This window comes from Malurus melanocephalus, unplaced genomic scaffold, assembly GCF_030028575.1.
Source record: "Malurus melanocephalus ecotype Western Australia unplaced genomic scaffold, MMel_1.1 scaffold_25, whole genome shotgun sequence".
NCBI lineage: Eukaryota > Metazoa > Chordata > Aves > Passeriformes > Maluridae > Malurus > Malurus melanocephalus.
The window spans coordinates 720,904-737,245 of NW_026623257.1; positions in this window are offsets into that span (position 1 = coordinate 720,904).

Sequence of the window (16,342 nt, forward strand, 5' to 3'; positions counted from 1 at the left end):
AGGTAACAGGGGACACAACAAGAGGAAAAGGCTTCCAGTTGTGCCAGGAGAGGTTTAGTTTAGATATCAGRGAAAACCTCTTCCTTAAAAGTCGTCAAGCATCAGAGAAACCCACSCAAGGAAGTGGTGGAATCCCTATCCCTGAAGCTGTTTAAAAGAAGTGTAGATGTGACACCYGGGGACATGGTTTAGTGGCAGATTTGGCAGTGCTGAGTTAATGGCTGGATTTGATGATCTTAAAGCTCTTTCCCARCCTAAATGATTCTAAGTCTAGCACATTGCTAAAGGAAAGACTATGGCCTGACTTTGGCCAGACTCCACCTGGAAGTACCCAAATCAAGGACAGTGTTTGGCCTTTTCCCAGTCAATGAACACTTACAATAAGCCTGAGAGCTGGTTGAGAATATTTTTCACTCAAGTGTCMAATGATGGCAGAGCTTTCAAGAAGTGTTTGTGCTATTAAATACTTTCATTCTTTTCTCTTCAGGGTTTTGTTAGTACTGCAGGTTTGACCATACAACCTTTGTTCTCTCAAAGCTCCGAGCAGGTTTAATCAAAGCAAGTAGTGACAGGAATATGGGGCTGTACACCAGTGAAATCTGTTCACATTTCTGCCATTTTTAAACATCCTTGAAGAATATCTAGCGTACTTTAACATGGCATGTGAAAAAGATAAGTTTTATTTCTCAAGGTAGGGAAGGTCATGTGATATGTCCCATACTATTTTAATACCCTGTCTTAGGAATTCCTCAGCTTTCCCAAGAGGCACCTGGAATACACATTTTATACATTGCAAGGCAACCAGATACAAACCCAAACAATTAGTGGAAAAATAACATTTCTCATGATTATGGTTACTAAGTGTTCAAGGGATGATTGTTTATTGATAATTTCTCAGAGCACCACAAACACTGATGATAAGTTTACCMAGGTTTCTAAGTGCTTTCTAAGTGAACTTTAAATGGTTCTAATCAGACAAATGCCACAAAATAATAGTAAAAAACCTAGTGAGTAATGAAAAGAGCACAAAAAATCTTTCAAGGATTTTAGCTGACTTTATAAGAAAAAGTGCACATATTTTGTAGAAATTTAGCTGTAACACAAGTGGGGAAGGTTTTAACTTACAATAACATTCTTTAAAAAAGATTTATTAAAAGAAAAGTACAGGTGCAGACTGAAGGATGAATGCAATCTTGGCAAGGAAAATTTAAATAATAAAAAAACCAAAACAAATTCACATCTAAGAGAAAAAAATAGCCTGAAACAGCATCACAAACATGTCAAACAAAAGRCTGGAGAAAACTGAACAAATATCCTCAGAAACTGCTCGCCAAAATGCTGTTTTCATTCTGTTTCATGCAACAGGATTATACAACCCTATTCCTAATCAAAAATCAAATTTTCCCRGATAATGTAAATGACTATGATCTTTATTTCCAGATGCATGTAAATTATCTGCTACCTGTGTTGCCATTTTAGTCAGAGGGTTAAGGGCCACTTGTACAGAAATATGCTAGATTTTATTTTGTTAGCTCAGTCAGAGAATAAAATCAACTGAGGTAAACAAGAATTCTTTCATTCATCCTAGGTTAAGTTTAACTAAAATGGGTCTCTAGAAGGGAATCAAAGTCCCAGCTCCTGTAATGAGCTTTCAGTGGAGTAAATCTAACCAAATAGTCACCATTTCTTTTTGATTGTGTAAGGCTGGAAAAAGAGATAATAGATTTTCCATCAAAAGTGAGGATAGCTAATAATTGCACTCTACAATTCTTTGAAAATGTAAAAATAAGTAAGTAAATGATGAAAGAAGGGGGTGATTTTTGTCCATTGCCCATGGAACTACATCTTTCCCCTGAAAAATTCCAAACCCACAAAGCAGCATTGATCTTTTTCACTATGCAGTCAAATACACATTTGACATCTTCTGAGAAAATGTGGAGACAAAGAGAAAAGAAGASGAATTTTGGGGTGTTAAGAAAATAAAGAATTCCACAAATATTATAATTTTATTTTTCTGCATGGTTAATGTCACAGCTGTCTTACACAGTAAGAATTGTTATTCCTTTCTGTAGTCAAAGATTCACATTGCTCAGAAGACAATCAAGACTGAGACCCTACAGACTGAAAAAAGCATTAAGAAATTTTCTGGGAGGCATAAACTGAAATATATGAAGAAAAAGAAAATGTTAGGTAGACCCTACACAACAGTAGACTACAGAAATAATCATATGCATAATGTCTCAMAGGAAAAAAACAACATCCTGAAGTAAAGCTTTTTGAAATGTATTTAAAGTGCAAAGTAAGTGAAAATGCTACAGTGAAACTGCACACCCTGAGAATGAGGCTTCCATTATAATGAATTTAAAATTCAAACTTGATTCCTTATTCCCAAAATGATTCTGYGGAGAACATTTTCATGGTTTCTGGGCTGCCATCTTCTATTTCTGATCTCAAGAAATTCCCTTTTACAAGCAATAAAAATTATCATGTTCAAATAGAAATCATAAAGGCTGGTATTGTCAAATGTGTCAAACTTAACAGCTTTTCTTCTCACAGCATAATCTACCCAGCATTTCTTGCACACTACGGGGATGTGGATTCTTTCTTCCACCTCAGAACTGTAGAAACCTTTTTTTTGCTGATATTCTTCTCCTGGGCTTGTGGCAAGCTCTCTCTAAACTCATAAATAAATGGGCAACCAATTTGGAAACCCTTCGGAAAACTCAGTGTTGCTGTAGAAATTCTCCACAGAGATACACAGCTGGTGTTTTGTGACTGCTCATTCTTGGAGCTTTCATGAATGTCTTTATTTCTTTATGTTTTCTGTTTTTATAATGTATTGTTTATGACATGGTTTAAATTAAAGGAAAAAAGTCTTTTTTATTATGTCTAGCATTGCTGAAAACAACCTATGGTGAAGGCTTTTAAAGCAGAAACAAATGTTAAATACTATCCTTGAATCCAAACATCAGTATGCATTCAGAGTTGATTTATTTAATGTCTGAAAGGCAGATATTCTTGTTTCCAAGGACAGTGCATGTCAGAAGGTTCTAAAACAATACTAATTTTTTTAAAAATGCTCAGGGTTTTACTTGAATATAGTTTAATTTGCTATCCTTGCTATAGGCCAATTCAGAAGAAACTCTTTTTTTCTGAATTGAATAGTGTGCAAAATTATCTGAGATGAAAGGTGCTACAAAAATCAAAAAGCATTACAAAGGTCTTAAGCCACAATACTTTTTAAAAGCCGAATTCTCTTACTTCTTGTCACCTGGCACATGTCATTCAAGTTAACCCAGCTTTTAGTTYTTCATTTTGCTTCTGGTCTGCTGGAAAATCTGTATTACAGCTCCTGAGAGCTGTTTGTCATGTAAGTGCAAATGTGTAAAGGAGGTCTTGTATTTAATTTTCTTACTCTAAAGCAAGGTCAGCTGCACCTACAGACACTGCTATAAAACCTCTTCTCAAAGTTCTTGAATGATGGAGAATTCTCACTCTCTGGAAATATGATTTTATTTTCTATTACATTCTATTTCCTTTTCTAGTTCTTGTTGTGTAAACTCTGTGTTTGCTACAATATGAAGAAATTCTTTGTGCTCCCAATGAAGTCTGTTAAGTAGTCACAAATATTAAGTGGACAACTTGTGTGATACCACTTTATTTCTTTGTCTAGCCTGTACAGTAAGAGAACTTGAAAGYGTTCAGCAAAGGAATGAAATACTCTGGGGTCATATAAACTAAATTCTCTTGTAAAGATTATCAGTCTTTCGTATAAATAAAAAATTTTCAAACCCTCAAGATGTCTTTCTTGAAGATCCTGCTTTGTCCAGGGTGGAGACAACCTTCTTATTTCTGGCTGGAATAAGTTGTTAATTTGGCTGGAATAATTTATTAATTTACAGGGTTGCCAAACCCAAGAGAAATGTTGCACTATTCTTAAATTGCCTGAAGTCACTATCCTGCAGGAGTGTTTTGGTATGCTTTAAAGAATCACCATCAAATGTATTGGCAAAAAGCAGGTTTTAGTAAGAACTTGTGAGACTTTAACAGAGTTTGATGCCAATGTTCATTCTATCACTTATTACATAGATAAAACATATGTAAGAAAATAAGGTTAGAATCAATTTAGAATGTTAATAGAGACTAGGTACAAGCCTTAGATGGTACCATAAGAACAAATTTTTTTTTGCTTTTCAATTTTTATCTAGAAGAATGTTTTCTTATTTTTCATAAACTATGTGTTTCCGAAAATGATGAACAGTTAGTGTAGACAAACTTCCTCCCTCCTAGTAATTTTTAAATATCAATAAATATTTTTTTCCCATATAACTTAGTCAGTAATACTTCTAAAACCACTTTTAAATTCATGGACATTTAAATTATTCAGTTGTCTTCTCTCAACATGAGTGTAATTTAACCTTTTTTTTTTTTTTCTTTTTTTTTGGCAAGTGATAAATCCTTTGAATTAAAAGATCAAGATAGGACAAGGTATGATGTCTTTAATCAGTAAGGCTTGAAGAAAAAWTGATAACCCCCAAACAGAGATATTACTCTATCAGGAAATTAAACCTGAAAAAGGAAAAATAACGATCCAGGTGATATCGAATATTGAAAAGTTGCTTAATATTTTTGTTGTAAATGAGAAGCTTGAAAAGAAATATACTCTGAGAAAGCATAAAAAAAAATTTTGACAGTGTTGTTTTCATCCACTAAAAAAGTCATCTTGAGAAATCAAGAAGAAAATTGTTAAAGTATCGTACTTTTTTAAATTAACATTTTTAATTGATAGATTTAGCTATATAGCACATACATGTGTGTTTGTGCATAAAATTAGTTATGGTATTACTAATTATGATTTTACTGATATAACTAATTTAAATATTTGCAAATGGAATATTAACAGAGAGACACTAAATGCTTAATAAGGAAGTCGGTGTGTCAGAGTCACATCCGCTTTTAACATTCTCTGAGTGGAGGTTCTTTTTAACATTCTCTGAGTARAAGATGCAATGTTTAACATCACATTTACTTGTGTGGTGATAGTAGATGTCAGATGGCAYTTCTGATTTAGCAGAGTGATATAAAACATACTGAAAGAAATAACACAAGTGAAAGTTACACTTGTAAAAAATCCTAACTGCAATACACAATTCAATCACAGCACCAGTGAGGTTGTAATTATCAGGTTCTGCAACACACTCACCATCACAATTCTGGGCATCCACAGCTGCTGCGAAGGAGAACATGGGTTGAAACCAGATCATGCTCACTGCTCTCTTTGAAATGCCTTTTTAAATTGCTTGGGTTTACCTTCTGACTTGGGCTGGGCCATATATTCACTTTTGTCATCCTGGTCTGACTAACACAAGGAGACATTCATGGTCTTTCAAGGAACTTGGGGGAGAAACATTCATACCACAGGTTGATCCACGGAGCTCCTGACACCTGTTTATCTAAAACAAAGGCCTTCCACTGGTCCCCATTMTGCTGAGATACAGAGAGCTTCTGTGCAGCAGCTGTGGTCAGTCACACCCTGCATTACTCCCTGAGCTCCCTGGGCCTTCTTCCCAATCTCCTTTGAGCCTTCTCCCATTGTAGGGATGTGTTGGTCAGTGACCCAGTGACATAAAGGGTATTATTTACTAGTAACGTTTTTGATTCTGYAAATCAAACATCCCAGTTCTCTCAATGTGTATTCTGGCTTCTAAATTAAATCTTTTTGTCTTACAGAAAAGGAAGAAGTTCATCAAATGGTTCAGGGTGAAAACTAGAAAGACTTTGGGGAAAGAAGATCTRTATCACATGAACTGCTTTGTCATGCATTCATAAAATTGTATCTAAATTATAAGCTGGTCTAGAACTTTATTTTATCTGTTAGTTCCAGAAAATAATTTTCCACTACTGTTTGCATAACAATTGTGTTACTAAGAACCAAATCCTAAAGTTTACATGTACTTCTTGAAAATGGTTGGTTAAGAAAGGTCTATAAAAGCTGTGAGACACGTCTTGCATGCAGTGAATGGCAACACCCATTAGAAAAATCATCAGTACCGTTGGCAGTATATTGAACATTCAAATGGTAGATTTTATCCTTTTGCAGAAGGTCACTACTAGGACCACTGTGCTATTGCAAGCCCATTCAATTCCAAGGTTCTGAGAATAATGTCTAAAATATGAAAGCTCAACTCAGTTWAGTATTCCTTTTATGAAAAATTTTCGTTTGTCTTGTTCACCATCCATTGATTTTTTTTCAAACAATTTTGGGGTTTTTTGTTCTTTAGCGAGCTTTTGCATCCAACTGACAAATCCTAAAACTCAGAAATCTATGGTCACGTCTTGATTTTGAAATTGAAGCCTTCCTTTTCAGGACATGGACAAGTCATTTGTTGAATTGTTTACATCATCCAAAACTGGCCTAAATACAGATGTACAAGATCATAGGTGCACAAAACACGTGTAAATATTTATAGAAGTACATTAGGAGTGAAAATCCTAAAGACAGGTTCAGTCTGGGGAATGCAATTTACCAACAACCAGCTAGTGCCAAAACTGACCCATGCTTAAATATCTTTCTAGCTATAACTTCAATTATTCTTTACCCTTGGGCTTGATAAATATCCATCCAATGTATGAGTTATGTCCAGATATAATCAAAACATATTTTAAATATCTAATATATATTAACTTTATTTCTTTAATTCCCTCAGTTCAGCAGTTGCTTTGGCTGCATACATCTCTCCTTACCTCCACGCCCAAATTCATGTCACTCTGTCAGATCTAAGACAAAGAAAGTAAGGAACATATCTAAATACATGGATGTCAAGGGAGTGATTTACCTAGCAACAGTAACTATGTGAAAGTTTTTCAGAAATGTCTGTGCATGTAATGGTACCTTAATGGCTTGCATTTTAGGGGTTTGAAGAAATGGCTGGGAGGATTCTAGCTAAGCRCAGCATCAAAGACATGAAATGCACATACATTGTGGGAAATATAATGCCATCAATTCTCAAAGGAATTTATGCTCATGCTTTCCACTAATATTGTAAAGATTTTGCCCATAAATCCATAGTTAGAAAAACATTATTTTACCCTTGCTACATTGGATATAAYAAATATGTGAACAGAGGAAACATGTTAGGATAAATGTTTCTCCGTTGTAATAGCTATCATTTTTTAAAGGCAAACCACCACATAAAGAATTATCTGATGTGCTACAACAATAACCCTGAGAATGAGGAGAGGTAAAGAGCTGAGATTGTACTGTGATATATAACTATCTCCTGCTGTGTCAGTAACGTGCACTGCTGACCGATGATCCAGGGGATCAAACCCTGCATACAGAGTGAACAGCTTTGTCTTAAACAATGACATTTAATAGATCCTACTAAAAGGAAACTGTCTTCCCATYAATTCAGCATAGCAACAGGTGAGAATAGATTAAAATATTTTAAATCCAGAATAATCCAGCTGAGGACCTAATCAAAGTCCTTGTGCACAAGGATCCATGCTATTCAAATTCAATGTACAATCTAAAGTASAGTATCCAGGTGAGATCACAGCTCACCAAAAACCATACTTTCCATTTTTTTCTTTTCTTTTCAAACATATCTCATCTCTTTCCACAGACATTTGCCTTCCATTCCTGTAAATTCTGTTTCTTTCAAAAAGAAACTGTAATCTGTGTCACCAAAATTTTGCTGTAGATATCCTGTAGTGACCCCCCAACGAAGATTAGAAAAATCAGCTTTTATTATAGAAAAGTAATTAACTTTTTAAATAGGAAAAGTTCAAATTAGATTAGACTGAACAGATATAAAGAAAAGTTTACGGATAATCCTGACCATGATGCCTTTCCTGTTAGGTTTAGGCAGCTTTCCAAACTGTAACAAACTCAACATTTTCCATACAGGCCCTCCAGTTATGTCCAAAGGTACTTGATGATCCTCTGAGGAGGATGCTCCTTCTGGTCTTTTCCTGCTGAAAGCCCTGAACCTTTTACTCCCAATGAATGAATTCAGTTTCAAGGAATGTCTCTGTACTTGTTCTCTGAGCCAGTATTACAGAAACTCACAGCTAAGAACAGGACAAAACACCACATGAGTGATTCTAGCCATATTTCCTTGTTTCTTCTTCTGAGACACGTTTCTTTTCCTGACAATATTTATTGTATTTTTCCTCTTCTATAACCTTCTTCAACCTGGCTTCTTAGAGCAGTTTCTATGTCTCTGCCTTTCCTACAATGTATTTCTTTAACTTTGATTCCTAGAATGAAGTTTCATTCCTCCTCTTCTCCAACAATAATTCTAAMAGCTCATCTTTCCCCTTCCCAACTCTTCAAGACTGAAAAAGTATTTTCAATGCTGTTTCTCTACCTCAATCAGCTTCTTTTACCAGAATGTCTGATCTGGGGTGATCCCCTATCTCTCCTTCCACTCATCTTCCCACATCACCATGTCTTCTTTCTTTTCAGAATCTTCCACTGATCTTCAAAATAACAGAACATTGTAACCTTATAATAGTGCTACTAGGATGGACATATATATGACTCAATTCTTGATAATTTTATAAGTGACAGGAGAATGTGGCTTTCTCAGTTTTCAATTGCAGTAACTACCGTTGAAAGAATATCGGGCAAAAAGATCGACACCATAGCAAATATACCAAGCAAATCAATCTTAAACACCAAAACAAAAGCATTTTATCTGAATTCAACTGAAGTAATTCAGTTAACAAGTTTCTGTGGTCAGCTCCAGTAGTCTTGCTATTCCATTCAATTTTTCCTGAAGAAATACTTTCAACCATGTATTTTAGGCACTCCAGATTTTCACTTTCCAGAGAATCGGTTACTTTAAAATTTTACTTTAAAAACAATAGCTGAGGTGCTGTGATTTCTGCTCTTTGGACATCAACTTCTCTTCTTTCCTTGTCCCATATATTTTGTTTATTTAAGTCCAGTATGTCTGTGGTGAATTCTAGCCTYGTAATTGCCATCACCATTTGTTTTGTTGGTGAGAAGCAGTAAGTGAGCATAAATAAAGTCCATATTGCATGCTAAGAGCTCTGTGATTGAACAGTCTGGATGCATTCGGGCCTTGGCACTCCCACTCTGTACTATCTTTTTTTTTTTTTCCCTGCTATCATTATCTGCCCTAAGATATTAATGTACATGGTTCTCCCTCCATGGCATGTGGGCCACATGAGCCCACTCTGGATGCTTCACCTCATGCAACCAGCCACAGGGGTTAAACACCAGTTTGACATGGATGTTGGGCTCATATCTGAATAACACCACCTCTTCTCTTTCTCACACCAAACTAATTAAATCTTGGCTTTTCTCTGTATCTAAACCAAGAAAATTACACATAATCTCCTTGCTGTTCTTTTATCTGACAGATGCCTTGACTGGAGGTTAACAAGGTACTGTTATGTTCTCGGAAAAAAGGTAGAAACAAAAAAATCCACAGAAAAAAATATAAAAGTGCCACCTTTAGAATCAGCAGGTACTATATTCCCTTCTAGCAATGTGTTCACCTGTTAGTAAATACCGATATTTTGGGAAAGTACATAGATGAAACGCCTACTTTCCTTATAGCGAAGAAGGCAGGAGGAAAGACAACCACTGTAGATATGACCTTGGTTCTTACACACTTTAGAGAATATTCTTGCCAGAACAGAGAATTACTTGCTCTGGTTAAGAAATATTCTGATTTAAAACTGCTACCAGGGCAGAAAATAATTGCCACTGATAACATGCGTCCCCACTGAACMATGTGTTCACAGGCAGCATGACGTCAGGTTGCATGAAGTCCCAGATCTTAAAAGTCATGGTATGTGTGTTTTGCAAAGGTTAATGGAAAATCCATTTACGAAATACTGTTTCTGGACCACTGCTTTGAGACCTTGAATAAGAGTACTCTTTTTCTCYATGGACCTTCTCTTAATAGCATGAGTGTTATTTAGAAAAAAAAAAACAAACAGCAAAATTAAAAAAAAAAAACAAAAAAAACTACAGAACTGCAGCTCTTAAAATATTTATTTTCTCCATTATCCATGTATGCTATCTGTGCATTTCATTTTACTTTGTTTTTTTGTCTGCAATGGAAAGAACTGTAGAGTGTTATATTCCTTTTTRTGTACCCATCACTCAATTTATAATAAAAATTTCAGTGCACGTCAAAAAATCTAACCTTTTATAGAAATTTGCTGTGACAGATTTAAACTGCATGAAATTTTACAGGATTTGTAGAACTCTTAAAGTCATGTGTTTCATTTCCAGCAAAACAACTTCTTTCCAAAGTACAAAGAGGGTTCTGTACATCCCATCAATAATGTACAGCGTATGTTAACAAAACTATCTAGGCAAACAACAGAGTATATACTCTTGTAAAAAGGACATTTTTTAAATGGCAAAACATGTATGACACAAAGCTGTGTCATGAATGAAAAATAAAAAGGGCCAGATGGCTCTTTTCATGCTTGGTTATCAATTTGAAACATAGATGTATGTGATCTATAGCAGAGTTTAATCTTTATTGGTAGCTTTTAATGGTTATACTTTCCAAGAAAAATCTTTTAGGGTCAGTSATTAAAATAATGTCTACATATATTTTATATTAAATTTATTATGCAAGCTTATCTTCTACAAGTATATTTATTTGTGATCCCTTCTTGAGATCTTTTCATGTCTTCAGGTTAAAAATAACAAAACCCGATAGAGGGGAAGAAGATCCATCCACTACTGCACAAAAATCCCCATTTGCTTGCTAAGATTTAATTGCTGCAACAGAAGTCAATTACAACTTCAGCACTAGTAATACTTGCAGTTCAGAAGTTACTCCCTTCTGTTTGTGGTATGAGTATTTGGCTTAGATTACTGTTTTAATGTAACATGAGTATCAACCTCATTCTTTTATACAAATATTGGTCCTTTTTATTAGCATGGCACCCCTAGTTTGATAAACCTTTGTATATGACAGTGAAAGTTGCTGCTATATATATGGAATGAACTAAATGACACAATTTGACCTCATTCTTATGTGGATTGGTAAACTTAACAATAAGAATTTCTCTGTTCTCATGGTGTGTGCATTCCTCTGCATGGCTGACAATTTACTTATTTATTTTAAAGCTTTCATATGTCAGTTGCATATAAGAACATTCTTTTACCATTCAAATAGTTTGGATTATACTTACAGTACTATTCTGGAAATTCATCTAATAAAAAAAAAAAGGCCTTTGCATATAACTTCATGACACTCTTAAAATTACTTAATTGGAACAATTTTTTCCCCAACATGATGTGCCATTTAAACAATTTTACTGAATTAAATTTTGAATAACTGGAGAATGGAAGGGTGTGCTCTCTTCCTCGATTTTCAGATTCCTGAATGAGAAATAATAATGTTGAAACCTGCATSATAAGTATTTCACAGCATGTGAAACTGGCAGAAACATTTTTCTATCTTCTCTAATAGATTATGAAGTAGTTGAATTTTTGCCAGAATATTTCCTCATTATTTGTTCAGCTCAGAAAAATCCCTCATCATCCACCAGCATGTCTGTATGAATTGTCAATAAAGAAATCATCGGCTAAGCTGAATTTAAGGCATGGATTTTAGGGTTCTGTAAAGACTAGAAAATACTGAGATTTTAAAAAATCTAACTTTTTCATTAAAATTAAAAGAAAAAGCATATTTTCCTTGATAGTACAGAACTGGCATCTCTTGAGATGACAGTTTCAGTGCAAAAGGTTTATAATTTTGACTGACAGTGCAGTGGAGAGAAGCCTTTGAAGATGGCATGATCAGCTATTGGAGGATTGGTGTTGTGGCATGACTTGGCTAAATGGAGTTGAAGAACAAAAAAAACAGTAGCATKAAAAGGAAATCACTGTTCATCAGTTCATCATTTCCAGTATGACCTGCTGCAAATAATACAAAACCAAAACTCTGAAAACTTGCTTCATGTAAGAAGCTCAGTCATTGCAGCTGCTCAGGATGCTAATAAGAAAAGTGATTCTCTCAAGAAACATTTCCATTTTATATGATTTGTTGTAATACTTGGGAAAGTTGTTCACCTAAGATATACAGCGACAAAAATAATTTCCAGGTTACAAAGTAAAAATCTGAGAATTGAGAGTTTTGGCTGCAAAGCAAGAAACAAATGTTTCTGTATTTCGGGTAAGAAAAAAAGCTGGTTAGAGCATGCAACCATTAAAAATCCACATAGAACTGCTTCTTGTAAAATGCCACGTTCTCCAAGAAAATCTGAGATCTAAAAACAAAACGATCACGGAAATCCTGTATCTTCAGAAGGTGCTCAGTGTCTAGAATGATTATGGTTGGTGGCGTCAGAAGAAAAAATCATGCTAATGCAAAATACCTTAAATTTGTTGTATGTGTGATATTAGAGCATGAATAACTAGGCTGAAATCTAATATGTGTTAACATTCTGACAATTTTCATCTGTAATGATTCCTGTCAAAACCTGTAAAACAATTTGGTAATTAAAATCAAGTGAAGAAAAAAAGGAATTTCACTCAGATTTTCTGTTTAAATTGTMATTGCACTGTAATTTCTTTTCTGTTAAGTAAAAGCATTTTTTGTTTCTTATGCTTTGACCATTTATTGAGATACAAATTCAAGGTACTTTGAATATACATKAAGCCCTTTAATTATGTCATTAAAATCCTGGACCCTTGCAGTGAAATAATGGGTTTATTAAATAGATTATTTGACATATTCTGCAGGAAATTTGTGGTTGGCAGTTGCTGCTGCATTTTCAGGGCAATGATAGAGTAAGGGACAGTAAAAAGATTCTACCTTCAGAGATTCACATGCACACTATCCTTCATGCAGTATAACTGGTAAGCTTTGTAATAATAAAAAAAATAAAAATCATAGTATCTGTAATGTTTCAGTGGTTGAACTCCACTCTGCTGTAAACTTTCTAGGAAATACAAAATATGAATGAAGGATTTTAATCGAAAGAAAATTATCCCATAGCTAGCATGTTCACATAAGAACTAGCAAGCATGAATGCTGGCTGTATTTCCTGCTGTAGTCAAATCTTCGAGAGATATGCAGATTTTCAATTTCATTATTGTGATCTGGTTTGATCTGGTGAGATTCCCATCACTGGGGTAAAGAGTAAGTTACTTAATACAATTTATTGTTAACTTGCTGGTATTGCTGATAGAAGGATCTTCAAARCATTCCTTCTTTGAGCTGCAGTACACTTTGACACCTTAAATGAAGAAGAAATATAAATTGGTGATCGATCTGTAATGAAAAATTTGGATGTCTTGGTCTTCTTTTGTCATGGTGAATTTCACAGGAAGATATCTGAGTTACAGATCATATATGAAACACTTTGCTGTTATGAGGAAGAAAAGTATCATCTGCTCATGTGGATTCATGACCCTATAAAGAAACAATTCTGTAGTGACTGATCTGGGAAGAGATRGACTTCCAGAAGTGGTGAAATTGAGGAGTAATACAACACACAGACTACCTTACTCTCTTCTGGAAACAGTTGGGATTTCATCTATATAGGGTATTTGTAGAAAACCATCTTCCAGATGGAGAGTCCTTAAAGAAATCAATWTAGCAGAAAACCTTGGATAGATGTTACAAGATCCGGTCCTCTTAATATGATGGGTATATCTTATATTACACTGGCACTGCAGTTCTTGTTTGAATCACAGAGTTGTAGAATTCCAAGAGAATGGAGTCTGTGTGAAGAACATTCATAGAAAGCATTGGCAAAGTTGTTTCTTTGTCCTTTCTGTTCGGATCCATCTGGGTAATTCCTTATGCATAGACMACAACATCTTAGTAAATAATTTGGCTAATATTTCAAAGTGTTAAATTCCCTTAAGCTCTCGTGGTCCTTCTCTAGATTGTATTGACTAAAAAAACTACATAAAACAAAGATTCCTTATAATCACAAAATTGTTTGGTGCATTGTGGATAAGCAAGGTATCTTAAAAAAATAATTTAGCTTATTGAAGTTAAGTGGATGCACCTCTTGCACACTGTAACTATGAAACAAAAAACACTTTCTAGAAACAAGAGCAGGGTTGAGTCATGTCTCCCTGAATTTAAGGGTTGGTTTAAGCTTCTATCCTTTAGAGCATTCAAAACAAAACACACTAAGGTACCAGTATTATCGTTTTACCATCTGTTCAATAAGCTATTTTCTTTTTTTTTGCAAATTTTATAACAATCTAGTAGATATTCTTTTAGAAAAAGTACTCCAGTGTATTATCATTATATTCCTGATAACAGACTCTCATTTATGACCACACATGATGAAAGGCAAGGATGAGCAGCAGTCCATGGATGTTTTTGCACATATAGTTGGAATGCATCAGGAACCAGATAGCCCAGGAGAGAGGGAAAGACAATTGCTTAGAGACAGAAGGGCAGGAGGGGCAGCAACCATGAAGATAAAGGACATGGTCCCATGGTACTTAAGGAAAAGAGCAGCTCCAGGAATCTGGTTCAGCTCACCAGGCTAACTTACAGCCAGAAGGCAGCTCCAAGACCAAGCTGGAAAGTCAAGTCTACAGGTCAGGAGCAGCAAGATATGTGGATGACCACGGGCCCAGGCAAAGCTGTGATATAACTCTGGCAAAGAAAAGGCTAAATATCTTGGCCTAAAAATATTTCTGGTGCAAAGAGGAGCAGGATGCTAAAACGGCTTCTCACACTCTTTTCCACCCAAGCTGTTTTCCCAGCACTCCAACCCTCATTTTCACAGCTGCACCAGAGCAGAGCWGGCCTTGAGCACAGTCAAACCCCAGAGGGGAAGCAGGAGAAAACTCAGGACTCTGACACATAATTAGCAATGTTAATTTTTGCAACTGCATGCTACACCTGGTGTGAACTGTTACTACCAGCTCTCAAAAACTGAATAAATTAATAATGTGTAGAATTAGTTTTATCTCCAGCATGCAGATGAAGTAGGTCTCTGAAAGAGAAATCCTAAACTCAACAGTAATTTGACCTCAATGAATGAGGGCAGAATTTCATCCACAGAATTCAAATGARTTTCCAAAGCTCACAAAAGGGTCTTAAAATCACTCTTTTATACATGGAAGGAGTTCTCATGACAGTTAATAGGCYCACATTGCCTTATTTTTTTGCTTATATTAAGAGCTCTGTTTACATTTACAACAATCTATTTACCTGAGGCTTCCAATTTAATTTGAAAACCATACTTGCTTCTAAAATACATCCTTTATAACACAATATATTTTTCACCTTCTTGCACTTGATTGGRCACAGAATGCAGCATGTACAGACTGATCCTATGTGCTGGTTTTGGCTGGGGTAGAGTTAAATCTCTTCATGGTGGTTGGTATGGGCCATGCTCGGGATTYGTGCYGAAAACAGCATTGAWAAYTCAGATTTTTTTGCTRTTACTGAGTGGMACTTACACAGAGCCAAAGCCTTTCCTGCTCCTCACTTCACCACACCAGCAGTGGTACTGGGGGCGCAGAAGAAGCTGGGAGGGGACAAATCTGTGACAGATGACCTCATCTAACCGAAGGGAAATTCCGTGTGACGTAATGCTCAGAATATAGAGCTGGGGGGAGAAGAAGGAAGGGGAGCATGACATTCTTGGTGATGAYATTTGTCTTCCCAAGCCACTGTTATGAGTGATAGAGCCCTGCCTTTCTGGGGATGGATGAACACCTGCCTGCCCATGGGAAGTGATGAATGAATTCYTTGTTCTGCTTTGTTGTGTGCACAGCTTTTACTTTCCCTATTAAATGGTCTTTATCTCAATCCATGAGTTTGTTTTTACTTTTCTGATTCTSTCCCCCATCCCACAAGGGGACAGTGAGCAAACAGCTCTGTGGGGCTTAGTTGCTGGCTGAGGTTAAATCACAAAAGCACAAACCCAATTTTCTGCAGTCTGGATTAAAATAGTAAATCTAATTTCTTTATGGAAAGAGGAAAGTCACACTGTATGTTAACATACTTTTGTAACATACAACTAATTACAAAACCTTGTATTTTGTTAATTTCATATTTGTTCAATTTTTTAAGTTCTCCCAATGTTACTTTCTTTTATCTCTTTCTCTTTTGAAATATGTATTTGTTTTAGTTACAGACATATGAAAGCAGGTTTGAAATCTCCAGAAAGATTGCTTTGATTGCAAGTAAAAACAGGTAAGATGTAGAATTTTAGATTTTTCAAAAGCACATTTTTTGATTTTATTTGCCCTTTGCCTTTCTCTCTTGCAGTATATTCAGAGATACATACACCCATGTGCATATGAATCCACATATATGTCAAATACTGGGGTTTTTAAATAGGACTGAGAATTGTC